Consider the following 13248-nt stretch of genomic DNA (forward strand, 5'->3'; position numbering starts at 1 on the left):
AGCATAACTGGAACGTGTATCACAGGCTGCCCATAACTTTATTCCATGTTGTCCTGGCTTGCTAGGCATGTGCTGGAGGAAAGGACAGCGACCTGCAAAAACACAAAAAGGGGAAACATCATTTGATTACAACCAATAGCATGTGTATATTGAAGCAGTGATTAGCTAGTTTAACAATAAAAGGGCAGGCATTTATTACCTCTGAATGGAACCAGTCTTTCATCCACTGTGACCTCAGGACCAGGGTTGTACATGAGAGGCGGCCGTTCCACCCATCTTGACCCAGATGTCCCTGATTGCTGCCAGTTTGTCAAAGACACGCCGCGCAGATCTTGTCTCACGGTTGTCAAATCTGAGCACCACCAATCTGGTACGGAAAATTTCCAGGAACATGGTGGCACGAAAATTTGGTCTTCCCGGCTCAGCATTCCAAAGACTAGAAGCAGCCTCAGCTCCGGACCTAGACACACCGGCCTGTATTAGAAGCCCCATGTAGGCATGTAGGTCAGTCACATCCATGGTCTTCCATTTTTGACCCTAAAACTACCATTTTCCTTGATTTGACCCACACTGGTGGATACGTTCCACACTTATTCCATTTCTATTGTTCCAGGTCAGCATCAATGTACAAAAATTTGTAGCACCTGTACAAAAGTATAAAATTTAAATTTTTTTTTTCATTTTTGCATAATTTCGGTCACTTTAGGAAAAGTCATCAAATTTCAGCTTTAAAAAAATGGCTTTTAGGGTGTTTTTACTGCTGTCAAATGTCAAAATGGGTCAAATTTGACCTGAACAGTATGTAAGGGTTAAGAGGAACATGAGGGGAAACTTCTTCACTCAGAGGGTCATGAGGGTGTGAAATGAGCTGCCAGCACAAGTTGTGCATGCGAGCTCAATTTCAACATTTAAGCAAAGTTTGGATAGGTACATGGATAGTAGGTGTACAGAGGGCTATGGTCTGGGAGCAGGTCAATGGGTCTAGGTCGTTTAAATGGTTAAGCATGGACTAAATGGGCTGAAGGGCCCGTGTCTGTGCTGTACTTTTTTATGACTCTTTGCCTGGCTTAGCTGGTGGCTTTAAACCACAGATCATGAGGCAATAATTGGAGTTTACAGATTTCACAAAAACAAGCTTTTGTGATTAAAGTGGAATGCTTTGTAAAGATTTTAGTGCTGCAGTCACTCACAATTTCATAGCTCAAAATCTTGCGTAGAATTTCAGTTCCAGAAATATTTTACATTTCCAACGTGTTGCTCAATTATACCAATGGCATAAAGAAGACTAGCTGGCCACATATATTGCTGCTCTTCTCAGCATACTGAGAAAATGCTCATCTACTGCTCCACATCTCTGTAAATGTGTACAAAATCAGTCAATTAATCATTGAATCGTAAACATTCAATACAGCAACATGTGGTGTATTAGCTTATGTGTGCACCATGGAGGAAAGTCCTTATTTAATTTAAAATGTATACCAATAATATTTAACGTGAAAACTTGAGAAGTATTCTATTATACATTTGCTCGCACATCATTCCATCCCTAGAAATTCTTTTTATTTCAATAAAACAAAACAAATTCACACTTTTCCCTTTCTTCCAGTAATTCCAGTATTGCGATATGTTCTAGGCTCCAATTTCATTGAATTTATATTCCCTCTTCACTAAACCCATCTATCAAATAATTTTCATTTATTTAGTGAGTAAAATATCCATAACATTTTAAGTGCATCCTGCTTGATCTATTTAACTTTATATGTTCCAGAGAAAAGAGGGCATTCTTTTTCTTGTTTTCTCCTTATAACTAAATGGTTCTATACCTGTTACCTTAGTAAATATTTGTGGGATATTAAGCGAGTGAATAGAGAGAGAGTTTGTTTAACTGGACGCAGCAGAGATGAAGTGACATGTGCCAAGCTCCAGGTAGGTGCAATACAAGTTTGAAATCCTAGGGTCATACCCAGCAGAATGAGACACTGAGCTGCTGGGTGGAGTAGTGTAGGTGTGAATGCAGTTACTGCATTAGCCTTCTTGCTGCTACTCTTTTGACTGATCAGAGCTGATGGTTTTGGGGAGAGTATCCATTTCTAAAGAAATGTTACATCAGTGGCATTCAGATATATAAATGCTGTTTGTATTGTCCTTATCAATGTTGTTAAAATATACTTTAAGACTATAGTTGCACTGAATTTGCAAAGCAGGTGACTCTTGGATTACTGTCTAATTTAAGTTGTAGTAAAGGCCTTGCTGTGCATATTATTATTCTTGAGAAAAAAATGTCACAGTTATGATTGTATGTAAATCAGTGGCTTTGGTCATGAAGTACATTGGGATACACAAGACAGGATGGAAAGCAGGCAAATACCATTTTTTTTTCAAATGCTAAGAGCTCAGAGGGGATACTTTCTTCACTGTCAGTAAACAAACAGCATGTTATACTAAAACCGTATAACATCACAGACAGAGTCCTTTACACCACACTGTTGGAAGGATATAAAAGCATTAGAAAAGGTGCAGAGGTAATTTGATGTTGACAGGACTAGAGAATTATTGTTAATGGAAGAGAGCAACTACACTGAGGTTATCATGGTTAAAGCGACAGAGATTGAGCATGGGGGGTGGTAATTTAATACCCACATAAAATTGCGAGGCAAATATGGGACAACAAGAAGGAAATGCTTTCCTCAGCATGTGCAGTTATATTAATTGATAGGAACATTAGAAACTGAATAGAAAAAAAAAGTTGTCTTTGTGTGTCGCAAATCTGAAATTAAATGCTTAAAAGGTTGGTGGAGGCAGAAAGCCTTGCCACATTTTTTAGTACCCAGGTGAGGACTTCCTAGTCTATTTCCTCAACTGTGGACCAGGAGCTGAGATGTGGAATTTATTTAAATGGTCAGTTTTAAGAGGCATGTTGGTAAGGGGCCCTAGTGGCATCCTGTGCCATGAATTGCTATAGACTTTTGACTGATTTGCTTTTTCAACTTTAATATACAGGTGAAGATTAGTTTTATTTGTCGCATGTACATCAAAACAGACAGTGAAATGCAATCATTTTGCATCAACAAGCAATACAGGCAGTGGATTGTGCTGGGCAGCCCGTAAGTATTGCCAACCTCTCAGTGCCAACAGAGCATGTCCACAACTCACTAACCCTCCCGTACATCTTTGGAATGTGGAAGGGAATCCCACAGTCACGGGAAGGACAGACAGTAATTGAATGCCAGTCGGCGACGGCTGGTACTATTGCACTAACTGTGCTGCCCCTACTCTGTATAAATATGTGGAACCATAAAAGGAATAGATACTTGTGAAGTCATTATTCTTTCAGATCAGTCCCACCCTAAACATTCTGTGAAACAACATGAAATATTGCAAATACTGGAAATCCAAAAACAAAGAAAAGCGTCAGAAGTACTCAGCCAGTTAGGCAGCCGTGAGAGGAAAAAAGTTTAGTTTTTTGCTCCACAACGTTTCTGTTTCTCAGGAAAACTTGGAACTTGCCAAGAGTAATAATATTCTGTGACTTTGTTTTAACATTTTCACAAATGACCTGACTTGGTCCAACCAAGCAGAGTCCACTGCCAAGAAGGCCCACCAGCACCTTTACTTCCTGAAAAAGCTAAAGAAATTTGGTCTGTCCCCTAAAACCCTCACTAATTTTTCTAGATGCACCGTAGAAAGCATTCTTCTAGGGTGCATCACAACCTGGTATGGAAGTTGTCCTGTCCAAGACCAAAAGAAGCTGCAGAAGATCGTGAACACAGCGTAGCACATCACACAAATTCCGTCCGTGGACTCACTTTACACCGCACGCTGTCGGAGCAGTGCTACCAGGATAATCAAGGACATGACCCACCCAGCAAACACAACTTTTCGTCCCTCTTCCCTCCGGGAGAAGGCTCAGGAGCTTGAAGACTCATACAGCCAGATTTGGGAACAGCTTCTTTCCAACTGTGATAAGACTGCTGAAAGAATCCTGACCCGGATACCCTCCAAATATCTGGACCTGCCTCTCAGTTTTTTTGCACTACCTTACTTTCCATTTTTCTATTTTCTATTTATGATTTATAATTTAAATTTTTAATATTTACTAATTTTACTATTTGTAATATTTTTAATATTTGTAATCCAGGGAGTGGGAGGTGCAGAATCAAATATCGCTGTGATGTTTGTATGTTCTAGTATCAATTGTTTGATGACAATGAAGTATAAAGTATATCCATTAAAATGTTTGCTCATGTATTCACACCATAATTCTCGGAGGTTGAAACATTACTCATAAATGCTAACTGCCAAAATGTGCAGTGTTCAAATTACTTGCTGTGTTTGGTTATGACCTGTGTCATAATATATTAAGCATGCTGATATGAGGAAGTAATAGAAATTGTAACAACAAATGTGGTCTTGCATCAGTGGTAGAAAACTGAGATCTGCAAGATTTCAGGTGTCAGGTGTATTTGAAATACCCAGGTACCAGTTTTAGTGATAGTCATATTCAAAGCACATCGCTCTCGTTACCTAGTGACCCTGGTGCCAGGGTCCGGGATATTTCTGATCGTGTCCGAGATATCCTGAAGTGGGAGGGTGAGGAGCCAGAGGTCGTGGTACATATAGGTACCAACGACATAGGTAGGAAAAGGGATGAGGTCCTGAAAGGAGAATATAGGGAGCTAGGAAGGGAGTTGAGAAAAAGGACCGCAAAGGTAGTAATCTCGGGATTACTGCCTGTGCCACGCAACAGTGAGAGTAGGAATGCGATGAGGTGGAGGATAAATGCGTGGCTGAGGGATTGGAGCAGGAGGCAGAGATTCAAGTTTTTGGATCATTGGGACCTCTTTTGGCGCAGGCGTGACCTGTACAAAAAGGACGGGTTACACTTGAATCCTAGGGGGACCAATATCCTGGCAGGGAGATTAGCGGGGGCTACTGAGGTGACTTTAAACTAGAATGGTTGGGGGGTGGGAATCAAATTAAAGAGGCTAGGCGTGAGGAGGTTAGTTCACAACAGAGGGATGGGAACCAGTGCAGAGAGACAGAGGGGTGTAAAGTGAGGGTAGAAGCAAAAAGTACAAAGGAGAAAAGTAAAAGTGGCAGGCCGACAAATCCAGGGCAAACATTAAAAAGGGCCACTTTTCAACATAATTGTATAAGGGCTAAGAGAGTTGTAAAAGAGCGCCTGAAGGCTTTATGTGTCAATGCAAGGAGCATTTGTAATAAGGTGGATGAATTGAAAGTGCAGATTGTTATTAATGATTATGATATAGTTGGGATCACAGAGACATGGCTCCAGGGTGACCAGGGATGGGAGCTCAACGTTCAGGGATATTCAATATCCAGGAGGGATAGACATGAAGGAAGGGGAGGTGGGGTGGCGTTGCTGGTTAAAGAAGAGATTAACGCAATAGAAAGGAAGGACATAAGCCGGGAAGATGTGGAATTGATATGGGTAGAGCTGCGTAACACTAAGGAGCAGAAGACGCTGGTGGGAGTTGTGTACAGGCCACCTAACAGTAGTAGTGAGGTCGGAGATGGTATTAAACAGGAAATTAGAAATGTGTGCAATAAAGGAACAGCAGTTATAATGGGTGACTTCAATCTACATGTAGATTGGGTGAACCAAATTGGTAAAGGTGCTGAGGAAGAGGATTTCTTGGAATGTATGCGGGATGGTTTTTTGAACCAACATGTCGAGGAACCAACTAGAGAGCAGGCTATTCTGGACTGGGTTTTGAGCAATGAGGAAGGGTTAATTAGCGATCATGTCGTGAGAGGCCCCTTGGGTAAGAGTGACCATAATATGGTGGAATTCTTCATTAAGATGGAGAGTGACATAGTTAATTCAAAAACAAAGGTTCTGAACTTAAACAGGGGTAACTTTGAAGGTATGAGACGTGAATTAGCTAAGATAGACTGGCAAATGACACTTAAAGGATTGACAGTGGATATGCAATGGCAAGCATTTAAAGGTTGCATGGATGAACTACAACAATTGTTCATCCCAGTTTGGCAAAAAAATAAATCAAGGAAGGTAGTGCACCTGTGGCTGACAAGAGAAATTAGGGATAGTATCAATTCCAAAGAAGATGCATACAAATTAACCAGAGAAAGTGGCTCACCTGAGGACTGGGAGAAATTCAGAGTTCAGCAGAGGAGGACAAAGGGCTTAATTAGGAAGGGGAAAAAAGATTATGAGAGAAAACTGGCAGGGAACATAAAAACGGACTGTAAAAGCTTTTATAGATATGTAAAAAGGAAAAGACTGGTAAAGACAAATGTAGGTCCCCTGCAGACAGAAACAGGTGAATTGATTATGGGGAGCAAGGACATGGCAGACCAATTGAATAATTACTTTGGTTCTGTCTTCACTAAGGAGGACATAAATAATCTTCCAGAAATAGTAGGGGACAGAGGGTCCAGTGAAATGGAGGAACTGAGCGAAATACATGTTAGTAGGGATGTGGTGTTAGGTAAATTGAAGGGATTGAAGGCAGATAAATCCCCAGGGCCAGATGGTCTGCATCCTAGAGTGCTTAAGGAAGTAGCCCAAGAAATAGTGGATGCATTAGTGATAATTTTTCAAAACTCGTTAGATTCTGGACTAGTTCCTGAGGATTGGAGGGTGGCTAATGTAACCCCACTTTTTAAAAAAGGAGGGAGAGAGAAACCGGGGAATTATAGATCGGTTAGCCTAACGTCGGTGGTGGGGAAACTGCTGGAGTCAGTAATCAAGGATGTGATAACAGCACATTTGGAAAGCGGTGAAATGATCGGACAAAGTCAGCATGGATTTGTGAAAGGAAAATCATGTCTGACGAATCACATAGAATTTTTTGAGGATGTAACTAGTAGAGTGGATAGGGGAGAACCAGTGGATGCGGTATATTTGAATTTTCAAAAGGCTTTTGTCAAGGTCCCACACAGGAGATTAGTGTGCAAACTTAAAGCACATGGTATTGGGGGTAAGGTATTGGTGTGGGTGGAGAATTGGTTAGCAGACAGGAAGCAAAGAGTGGGAATAAACAGGACCTTTTCAGAATGGCAGGCAGTGACTAGTGGGGTACCGCAAGGCTCAGTGCTGGGACCCCAGTTGTTTACAATATATATTAATGACTTGGATGAGGGAATTAAATGCAGCATCTCCAAGTTTGCGGATGACACGAAGCTGGGTGGCAGTGTTAGCTGTGAGGAGGATGCTAAGAGGATGCAGGGTGACTTGGATAGGTTAGGTGAGTGGGCAAATTCATGGCAGATGCAATTTAATGTGGATAAATGTGAAGTTATCCACTTTGGTGGCAAAAATAGGAAAACAGATTATTATCTGAATGGTGGCCGATTAGGAAAAGGGGAGGTGCAACGAGACCTGGGTGTCATTATACACCAGTCATTGAAAGTGGGCATGCAGGTACAGCAGGTGGTGAAAAAGGCGAATGGTATGCTGGCATTTATAGCGAGAGGATTCGAGTACAGGAGCAGGGAGGTACTACTGCAGTTGTACAAGGCCTTGGTGTGACCACACCTGGAGTATTGTGTGCAGTTTTGGTCCCCTAATCTGAGGAAAGACATCCTTGCCATAGAGGGAGTACAAAGAAGGTTCACCAGATTGATTCCTGGGATGGCAGGACTTTCATATGAAGAAAGACTGGATGAACTGGGCTTGTACTCGTTGGAATTTAGAAGATTGAGGGGGGATCTGATTGAAATGTATAAGATCCTAAAGGGATTGGACAGGCTAGATGCAGGAAGATTGTTCTCGATGTTGGAGAAGTCCAGAATGAGGGGCCACAGTTTGAGGATAGAGGGGAAGCCTTTTAGGACCGAGATTAGGAATAACTTCTTCACACAGAGAGTGGTGAATCTGTGGAATTCTCTGCCACAGGAAACAGTTGAGGCCAGTTCATTGGCTATATTTAAGAGGGAGTTAGATATGGCCCTTGTGGCTACGGGGGGTCAGGGGGTATGGAGGGAAGGCTGGGGCGGGGTTCTGAGTTGGAGGATCAGCCATGATCATAATAAATGGCGGTGCAGGCTCGAAGGGCCGAATGGCCTACTCCTGCACCTATTTTCTATGTTTCTATGTTTCTAAACGCAAGAGACTCTGCAGATGCTGGAAATCCAGAGCAACGCACACAAAATGACAGAGGAACCCAGCAAGTTAGACAGAATCTATGGAAATGAATAAACAGTTGATGTTTGGGGCTGAGACACTTCATCAGCACTCTGATCAGTCCTGTTGAAGGGACTTGGCCCAAAATGTTGACTGTTTATACCTCTCCATTGATGCTGCCTGACCTGCTAAGTTCATCCAGGATTGTTCCTCTACCAGTGTGTTGTTCTGATTTCTTAACACGTTTCATAAAAATTTGCCATTTTACGTTTTAAGCAATTATCGAATAATTTGGTGTGTGAGAATAATAGTTTCATATTATCGATGCACAGTATGTATAGAAAATATAAGAAACAGCGTTCTTCTGCACTGTTTCCAAAACTAAAGAACAGAGCTTCATCAGCTTGAAAGATAAAAAAAAATTAGTTATATATAGGCAATATTTCTACCATTGAACTGAAAGGTAAAAGTGAACGAGGCTGATTATTGAGTCCATTACGAAGAGTTTACAGTAGTAACTGCTGAAATTGAGATGAGATATTAAACCAGGATCATACAAAAATAACAATTTATCTGTTCACTACTGTATATTCTTTTGTAGGATCTTGAGATGTATTAACTCACATATTTCTTTTACAACTAACTACATTATTCTACTTTGATATGTTTCACAAGAGATAATGAAAATACAAGTTGATTTGACTTTTGCTGAGGCAGAAGCATATATAATGCACACTTTTTCAAATGTCTCAGTTATTTATGTAAGTTAGCTATATGGATTGTTACAATGCATAGTTTTAGGACAAGCTCCTGGGATCACACTTAGAATATATTTTTTTAAGGTTGTGGAGAAGAAAATGAGTGAGTAAAATGAACTGAGTTTTGATCAGGTGAAGAGGAGACATTTTGAAACTCAGGCCAACATGTGAACTGGGCACAATTTTGTTTAACAATTCCATGTGGTGGGATAAAACCAACTATATCATTCAAGATCCTGGTCAAGCAAAGCTGGTACTTGGAAAAGTTGTGCTACAGGGAAAAATAGTTTAAGAACTCAAAGACCTGTTTCAATTGGTTTCAATAGACACATTTAATGTCAGAGAAATGTATACAATATACACCCTGAGATTCTTTTTCTTCACTCTATGTTGAATGAATGTAGGACTCAATTATCTCCATTTGCCCAGTTTTGGCCAACTCTGTACATTGTTGGAGACTCCAAATATCCTCACTGCACCTCACCATCCCACCAATTTTCATGTAATCAGCAAACCTGGATACCTTACACTAGGCTACCAGGAACCCTGTCATAAATCTAGGATTACTATGATTAAACACAACAAAAATATATAACTATATTCTCATCTTGGGTTGTATCTTTGAGTGCTTTGGTTATCCTCACTTCACCCCACTTTCCTCAGATCTTTTACGATTAAGGAAATTCATTACTGAATATACAGACTTTCAATTTCCCATCCTTCTCAGATTAAATTTATCACTTTTGTCAATGCTGATAATTTTGCAAATAAGTTTCTAATTTAGTTATGTCTGTGCTTGACATGGTTTTATTACATAGACCAAAAATAATGACGAGCGTCTCCAGCTATTAATGATAAATGCTGTAAAAAGTGCTATTGTAAAGGTAAAAACATCTTTCACCCCAGAATGTGATCACTGAATTTGCCCCAGCCAATACCACACTCTCATTGTATCAATTTGTAGCTCCCTTCTTATTGGCAGAGTTCCAGAAACATGGCACGCTCTCATTGGCTGAGAGAACATGAAGATGTTCGTTGTGTTGAATTAGCGACTTAATCTGACCAAGCAGCTGCTGAGCTGGTAAAGTGTGATGACTTTGTTTTGAATTGAGTTCTCTGGCCGCAGGGAGAGAAGGTGGGGAAGAATTTAGACATTTCATGTAGCATTGATTATTTATAGAAGAAAATGCTTGAGGGTTCTGTGTAAACTATTTAAATACATTAATGTGCTCACTTCACATATTGCTGTCTAAGCAACAGAAGAAAGCAGACCTTCATCATTGTGAAGATGTTTCTGACATCCAAGCCTCTCTGTTACCACCTGTTTGGTAGACCTTCAGTCTTCTACGGGCAAGCCAATTCTGAATCCGAGCAACCAAGTCACCGTGGATCCCATGCCCCTTTATCTTCTGCATGAGACTACCATGAGGGACATTGTCAAACTCAGCCATTGCATTTGAGGTTCAGTTAGTTATTGAGGTAGAATAGACTCCCAAGTTCTCCAATACACACCTGTCAGAGCACTCCTTGTTCCTACTGGTGTATCCTCTTATCCATTCATCCAGAACAGCGAGACCTTCCCACCGGTTGGTGACCAGGTCACTCCCATTCCTTGAACTCCAGTAGGATTTCACTGGAGTCGGTGGAAGGGTGGACTTAGGCCAGGGAGTATAGACAATTTGAGATTTGTCTAACAGAGGTTGTTGGAGGTATCTGAATCTCAGCAGTTTGAAACTTAACCCATGGACTCAATGCCTCACAGATCCATCGAGAGACTCTCCCTTTGTCAACCAGCAGTCTTTTTGATATCAGTGCTGGAACCACGCTGACCAGTTGCCCTGAGGGGCCCTGAGCACTGTGTTTCCAAAATAGAGCAGATTGTCGCCCATCTGAGGACTGCAGTTGTATTACAGATCAACTACAGATACGGGCAGAAAAATGGCAGATGGCAGTTTAACGCAGCTAAATATGAAGTATTGCACCTGTGTATGGCACATGGAAAGAGACAGCTCACTGTTAGGGGCAAGAACCTTAGAAGTGTTGAGGGCAGAGGGACCTGGTGGTCCAAGTTCAGAAGCTTCCGGAAAGTGGCTACGTAGGTTGATAGGGTGGTTAAGAAGGGTATTCTTGCCTTTGTTAGTTGAGGCACTGAGTTCAGACATCAGGAAGATATGTTGCAGCTTTATAAAACTCTGGTAAGGCCATGTCTGGAGTATTGCAGAGAGTTCTGGGTGCTCCATTATCGAGGCTTTGGAGAGGGAGCAGCTGAGGCTGAGGTCATATGATTATGAGAAGCATCGACAGATTAGAGAGACAGTATCTTTTTCCCAGGGTTGAAATGTCTAATACCAGAGGTCTTGCATTTAAAGTGAGAGGGGATAAGTTCAAAGGAGATGCAAGGAGCAAGTTTCTTACTGAGTGGTAGGTGCCCGGAATGTCCTGCTGGGGTGGTGGTAGAGGGAAATACTTCAGGGACTTTTAAGAGATGGTTAGGTAGACACATGGATGTGAATGAAAAGGAAGGCTGTGGACATTGTGTAGGCAGAAGAGATTAGTTTAGTTAGCCATTTGATAACTAATTTAATTGGTTTGGCACAACGTGTGGGCTGAAGGGCTTGTTTCTGTGCTGTACTCTTCTGTGTTCTATGTGAGGTGTTGCATTTTTCACTGAAGAGCATAGATTTGTTAAATGGTGAGAGATCGGGTGGTATTGATGTGCAAAGGCCCAGTTGCTTATGAAGGTGCAACAGACAATGAGGAAGCCAAACATTATGTTAACGTTTATGACCAGAGGATTTGACTACAGGAGGAGGAAAATATTACCGCAGTGCAGAGGCTTTTAGACTCTGCCTGGAATATCGTGGACAGCGTTGACCTTGCATAAGGACTGGTCTGTTTGCCATAGAGAAAGTGCAAGAAGATTCAGTAGACTGTTTCCAGGGATGGCAGATCTGCCTCATAAGGAGAGATGGAGTAGACTAAACCTGTATTCCTGGAGTTCAGAAGAACATGAGAGATTGCACTGAAATACACAAAATTATTACAAGGCTCTGTTACGTACCCCGTAACTGGGTTGCCAAACCAGCAGAAATGGATCACTCAGTTGGAGTCTGGATTACTAGAACTAAGAAAGTTTTATTAAAGAAACAAGCAACACAGTAATCGAAAGGATAATAAATGCAACAGTTCAGCAATGATAAACATACATGTGCACAGAATTGAGATAACAGGATCAATCAAGCTCTATCGTTGTCTAGGGGTAAATAACCAATTTCAAAGTGACACAAAGTCCAGTTCAATTTAGTTCAGTTTGCAGTAATCGTTGCCATGGCGATGGACAACGTGGGGGGAGGGAGAGAGAGAACGAGAACGACTGATCATTCAGACACGGCTTCACTCACAGACTGGCGATATTGCTCACAAGCAGCTTTCGGGCGAGTCCTTTGTGATGTCACCTGGGGTCACCGACTGTAACCCCTCCTCCAGATGCGGTCGATCCTCTGCAGTGAACCCGGCACCCAAGCGAGGGTGGACACACACCGGGTTCCCGCTGATCGTACCTTTCCACCCTGTGCATTTATGGCACGGTACCTTCCACCAACTTGTGAGAGGCGCACTGCTTCCAGGGTCTCGTTACCTCGGGTGTCGTGTGTGTCCTGCCTTAGCGAACCTGTCCCTTTTTATCCCCCTGCTGGGGTATCGCCTGTCCATCACTTCAAACAGTTCAGGGTTCAAAGGGGGAGCCGCTCTAGACAGCTCTCTCTCCCGTCCCTTCATTACACATCTCCAGATCGCCTGTCCATCACTTCAAATAGTTCAGGGTTCAAAGGGGGAGCTGATCTTGACAATACCCAGACTGATGGCTCCTTCATTAACATCTCCAAATGCTGCTCATTGTGTTCCTTATCTCTCCCTCCCCTGAGGACAGGTGGCAGACCAACTGCTGATGCCACTTGTGCTAGCCCAGGCCAGCAAACATCTTAATTTATGTGTATTCTCGTCACAGCTCTAACAGGGTGGGTAATTCCCCAAGACAAAGAGCTTGGAACCAGGGATGAGAGTTTCCTTGAGGTAAAGTTTTGGACAGAGATGAGATTTTGTTTCAGGCATAGGGTGGCGAATGTCGAGAATTCTCTACTCTAGATGGTTGTTGAGGGTTAGTCATTGAGTTAGTTTGAAGCAGAGAACCATTAATTTTCAGACTTTAAAGGAATCTAAGTCTATGTGGGATTGCACAAAAATGGCATTTGGTTAGTAAAACAGCTGTGACTTGATGAATGGCAGAGCAGACTGAAAGAACTGGATGATATGCTCTTGCTCCTGTTTTTATGTTCTTATAGCCCCCTCAGCTGAGAGAAATGTTGTTGTTTGCATCATTGG

Source organism: Mobula hypostoma, chromosome 6, assembly GCF_963921235.1.
Source record: "Mobula hypostoma chromosome 6, sMobHyp1.1, whole genome shotgun sequence".
In the NCBI taxonomy this organism is placed as follows: Eukaryota; Metazoa; Chordata; class Chondrichthyes; order Myliobatiformes; family Myliobatidae; genus Mobula; species Mobula hypostoma.